Source organism: Triticum aestivum, chromosome 1A, assembly GCF_018294505.1.
Source record: "Triticum aestivum cultivar Chinese Spring chromosome 1A, IWGSC CS RefSeq v2.1, whole genome shotgun sequence".
Classification (NCBI taxonomy): Eukaryota; Viridiplantae; Streptophyta; class Magnoliopsida; order Poales; family Poaceae; genus Triticum; species Triticum aestivum.
The window spans coordinates 125,853,592-125,859,722 of NC_057794.1; positions in this window are offsets into that span (position 1 = coordinate 125,853,592).

The following is a 6,131-nucleotide window of genomic DNA, read 5'->3' on the forward strand; positions in this document are numbered from 1 at the left end:
AAGTTGTTGATCTTTATGGAACCGGAATGATAGACCTCCTCGATGACGTAAGGATCTTCCCATTTAGAGAGGAGTTTTCCTGCAAAAAATCTTAAATGAGAGTTGTATAATAATACATAATCACCTACATTAAACTCACATTTTTGTATCCTTTTATCATGCCATCTTTTAACTTTTTCTTTAAACAGTTTGGCATTCTCATAGGCCTGGGTTCTCCATTCATCAAGTGAGCTAATGTCAAAAATCCTCTTCTCACCGGCAAGTTTGAAGTCATAGTTGAGCTCTTTAATAGCCCAATATGCCTTATGTTCTAGTTCAAGAGGTAAGTGACATGCTTTACCATAAACCATTTTATACGGAGAAAAACCCATAGGGTTCTTATATGTAGTTCTATAGGCCCATAATGCATCATCAAGTTTCTTGGACCAATTCTTTCTAGATCTATTAACAGTCTTTTACAATATTAATTTAAGCTCTCTATTACTCAATTCTACTTGACCACTAGACTATGGATGATATGGAGATGCAATTCTATAATTAACATCATACTTAGCAAGCATTTTACGAAAAGCACTATGAATAAAATGTGAGCCACCATCAGTCATTAGATATCTAGGGACTCCAAACCTTGGAAAAATAATTGCTTTAAGCATCTTAATAGAGGTGTTATGATCAGCACTACTAGTTGGAATAGCTTCTACCCACTTAGTAACGTAATCAACAGCAACTAAAAGATGTGTATACCCACTAGAGGAAGGAAACTGTCCCATATAATCAAAGCCCCAAACATCAAATGGTCCAATAACAAGTGAATAATTCATGCACATTTCTTTACGTCTACTAATGTTACCAATTCTTTGACATTCATCACAGGACAGGACAAACTTACGGGCATCCTTGAAGAGAGTAGGCCAATAAAAACCGGATTGCAATACCTTATGTGCAGTTCTATCTCCAGCGTGGTGTCCTCCATAAGCCCCGGAGTGACACTTGCGTAGGATCTGTTCCTGTTCAAGCTCAGGTACAAAACGTCTAATAACACCATCCACTCCTTCTTTATAAAGATGTGGGTCATCCCAGAAGTAATATCTTAAATCATAGAAGAACTTTTTATTTTGCTAGTATGTGAAACTAGGTGCTATGAACTTAGCAACAATAAAATTAGCATAATCAGCATACCATGGAGCAGTACGAGAAGCATTTATGACAGCTAATTGTTCATCAGGAAAGCTATCATCAATAGGTAGTGGGTCATCAAGAACATTCTCTAACATAGACAAGTTGTCTGCAACGGGGTTCTCAGCTTTCTTTCTATCAATAATATGCAAATCAAATTCTTGTAGCAAGAGAACCCATCTAATAAGTCTAGGTTTAGCATCTTTCTTTTCCATAAGATATTTAATAGCAGCGTGATCAGTGTGAAAAGTTACTTTAGAATCAACAATATAAGTTCTAAAGTTATTACAAGCAAACACAACTGCTAAAAATTCTTTTTCAGTAGTAGCATAATTTCTTTGAGCACTATCTAGAGATTTACTAGCATATTGAATAACATTTAATTTCTTATCAACTCTTTGTCCTAGAACAACCCCTACAGCATAATAACTAGCATAACACATAATTTCAAATGGTAAATTCCAATCAGGAGGCTGAACAAAAGGTGCAGAAATCAAAGCTTTCTTAAGTATTTCAAATGCTTCTACACAATCGTCATCGAAGACAAAAGGAACATCTTTTTGTAAGAGATTAGTCAGAGGCTGAGAAATTTTAGAGAAGTCCTTAATGAACCTCCTATAAAAACCGGCATGACCAAGGAAGCTTCTTATACCTTTAATGTCCTTAGGACACAACATCTTTTAAATAGCATCAACTTTAGCTTTATCAACTTCAATACCTCTTTCAGAAATTTTATGTCCCAAGAAAATACCTTCATTAACCATAAAGTGGCACTTCTCCCAATTCAAGACAAGATTAGTTTCTTCACATCTCTGCAAAACTCGATCAAGGTTGCTTAAGCAATCATCAAAAGAAGTTCCATATACAAAAAAATCATCCTTGAAAACCTCAACAATCTTTTCACAAAAGTCAGAGAATATAGGTGTCATACATCTTTGAAAAGTAGCAGGTGCATTGCATAAACCAAAAGGCAAACGTATATAAGCAAAGGTACCGAAAGGGCAAGTAAAAGTTGTCTTTTCTTGATCCTCTTTTACACACGTATTTGAGAGAAACCAGAATAACCATCTAGAAAGCAAAAATATGTATGTTTGGATAATCTTTCTAGCATTTGATCAATAAAAGGTAAAGGGTAGTGATCCTTTTTAGTAGCTTTATTTAATTTGCGGAAATCAATTACCATTCTATAACCTGTAACAATTCTTTGTGGGATCAGTTCATCTTTATCATTGAACAACAGTAATACCTCCCTTCTTAGGGACACAATGGACAGGACTTACCCATTGACTATCAACAACGGGATAAATTATACCTACCTCCAGAAGCTTTAGTATTTCTTTTCTTAGAACTTCTTTCATCTTAGGATATAACCATCGTTGGCGATCAACAACCGGTTTCGCGTCTTTCTCCAATTTTATTTTGTGCTAGCAGAGAGTGGGACTAATGCCCTTAAGATCATCAAGAGTATATCCAATAGCAGCACGGTGCTTCTTCAGATTCTTCAATAATTTCTTTTCTTCATGCTCTGAAAGGTTAGCACTAATAATAATAGGATATATCTATTTCTCATCAAGATAAGCATATTTAAGAGTATCAGGTAATGGTTTAAGCTCAAATATGGGATCACCCTTGGGTGGAGGAGGATCCCCTAGGAATTCAACATGCAAGTTGTGTTTCAAAATAGGTCTATGTTTAAAGAATACTTCATCTATTTCCCTTCTCTCATTCATAAACATATCATTTTCATGGTCTAGCAAATATTGTTCTAAAGGATCACTAGGAGGCACGACAATAGAAGCAAGACCAATAATTTCATCTTTACTAGACAATTCTTTATCATGGGGTTGTCTACGAAATTTAGCAAAATGAAACTCATGAGACATACCCCCCCCAAACCAATAGAAACAATATCTTTATTGCAGTCTATCTTAGCATTAACAGTATTCAAGAAGGGTCTACCAAATATAATGGGACAAAAGTCATCTTGTAGGGAACCAAGAACAAGAAAATCAGCAGGATATTTAACTTTCCCACACAAGACTTCAACATCTCAAACAATCCCAATGCGTGAAATTGTATATCTATTAGCAAGCTTAATTGTAACATCAATTCCTTCTAACTCAGTAGGTGCAATATCATGCATAATTTCTTTGTATAAGTAATGAGGTATTTCACTTGCACTAGCACCCATATCACATAAGCCACGATAGCAATGATCTCCTATTTTAACAGAAATGACAGGCATGCCTACAACAGGTCTATGTTTATTTTTGGTATCGGGTCTAGCAATTCTAGCAGCTTCATCACATAAGTAAATAACATGTCCATCAATATTATCAGCCTAGAGATCTTTAACCATAGCAACACTAGGTTCAACTTTAATTTGCTCAGGGGGATTGGGTGTCTTAATATTACTTTTATTGACCACAGTTGAAGCTTTAGCATGATCCTTTATTCTATCAGGGAAAGATGGTTTCTCAATATAAGCAGTAAGAACAACATGATCATTATAAGTGATAGTATTTTCTTCAACTTTAATAGCTGCAACTAATTTTACTTAATTGGGAAGATTATATTTAAACCACTTCTCCTTAGGGAGATCAACATGAGTAACAAAGGATTCACAGAAAGAAGCTACTATCTCAAAGTCAAGTCCATATTTAGTGCTAAATCCACGAAAAGCATCGGTATCCATAAAAGATTTAACACAATCAAACTTAGGTGCTGACTCCTTACCTTCATCGATATCCCAATCTTTAGAGTTGCATTTAATTATTTCCAATAAATCACATTTGAATTCAATAGTCTTCATCATAAAAGATCCATTACAAGAAGTATCGAGCATGGAGGGATTACTGAGAGAAAGCCGAGCATAATTTTTTTTGAATAATCATTTCTTTTGAGAGCCCATGATTGGGGCATGAATATAAGATTGACTTAAGCCTCCCCCAAGCTTGAGCGATGCTTTCTCCTTCGCAAGGCCAAAAATTATATATATAATACGATCACGATGAACAAGATGCATAGGATAAAACTTATGATGAAATTCCAATTTCAATCGGTTGTAGTTCCATGATCCCATATCATCACATAGTCTAAACCATGTCAATGCCTCTCCCTTCAAAGATAAAGGGAAGACCTTCTTCTTGATAACATCCTCGAGCATACCTGCAAGCTTAAATAATCCACAAACTTCATCCAGATAGATTAGGTGCAAATCGGGATGTAATGTTCCATCACCTGTGAAAGGATTAGCTAGCAGTTTCTCTATCAAACCTGAAGGGATTTCAAAGAAAACATTTTCAGTAGGTTCTGTAGGTTGAGGAGAAACTCTATGCTCTATTGGTCGGGGTGAAGATACCCCGAACAAGCCCCTCAAAGGATTATGTTCCATAGTAACAAGTGACAGTAAATTTCATCACACTATATAAATTTTTCCTTACCAAATTCCACTTACCAAAGGCGCTTCACTCCCCGACAACAGCGCCAGAAAAGAGTCTTGATGACCCACAAGTGTAGGGGGTCTATTGTAGTCCTTCCGATAAGTAAGAGTGTCGAACCCAATGAGGAGCAGAAGGAAATGATAAGCAGTTTTCAGTAAGGTATTCTCTGCAAGCACTGAAATTATAGGTAACAAATAGTTTTGTGATAAGGTAATTTGTAACGGGTAACAAGTAGTAAAAGTAAATAAGGTGCAACAAGATGGCCCAATCCTTTTTGTAGCAAAGGATAATCCTGGACAAACTCTTATATAAAGGAAAGCGCTCCCGAGGACACATGGGAATTATCGTCAAGCTAGTTTTCATCACGCTCATATGATTCACGTTCGGTACTTTGATAATTTGATATGTGGGTGGACCGGTGCTTGGGTACTATCCTTCCTTGGACAAGCATCCCACTTATGATTAACCCCTATTTCAAGCATCCGCAACTACAACAGAAGTATTAAGGTAAACCTAACCATAGCATGAAACATATGGATCCAAATCAGCCCCTTACGAAGCAACGCATAAACTAGGGTTTAAGCTTATGTCACTCTAGCAACCCATCATCTACTTATTACTTCCCAATGCCTTCCTCTAGGCCCAACTAATGGTGAAGTGTAATGTAGTCGATGTTCACATGACACCACTAGAGGAAAGACAACATACATCTCATCAAAATATCGAACGAATACCAAATTCACATGACTACATATAGCAAGACTTCTCCCATGTCCTCAGGAACAAACGTAACTACTCACAAATCATATTCATGTTCATAATCAGAGGGGTATTAATATGCATAATGGATCTGAACATATGATCTTCCACCAAGTAAACCAACTAGCATCAACTACAAAGAGTAATCAACACTACTAGCAACCCACAGGTACCATTCTGAGGCTTTGGGACAAAGATTGGATACAAGAGATGAACTAGGGTTTGAGATGAGATGGTGATGGAGAAGATGTTGATGGAGATTAACCCCCTCCCGGTGACAGGGTCGTTGGTGATGACGATGGTGATGATTTCCCCCTCCCTAAGGGAAGTTTCCCCGGCAGAACAGCTCCGCCGGAGCACAAGATTGGTTCCGCCTCATGGCGGCGGAGTTTCATCCCGTGAGCTTGCTTCTGATATTTTTCCTCGGTGAAAGAATCCATATAGCCAAAGATGGGCATCAGAGGGCCACTAGGGGCCCACGAGGTAGGGGGCGCGCCTCCCACCCTCGTGGACGGTGGCTGGCCCCCCTCTGGTAGTTCTTTCGCCCAATATTTTTTATATATTTGGAAAATAATTCCCGTGGTGCTTCAGGACTTTTGGAGATGTGCAGAATAGGTCTCTAATATTTGCTCCTTTTCCAGCCCAGAATTCCAGTTGCCGGCATTCCCCCTCTTCATGTAAACCTTGTAAAATAGGAGAGAAAAGGCATAAGTATTGTGACATAATGTGTAATAGAAGCCCATAATGCAATAA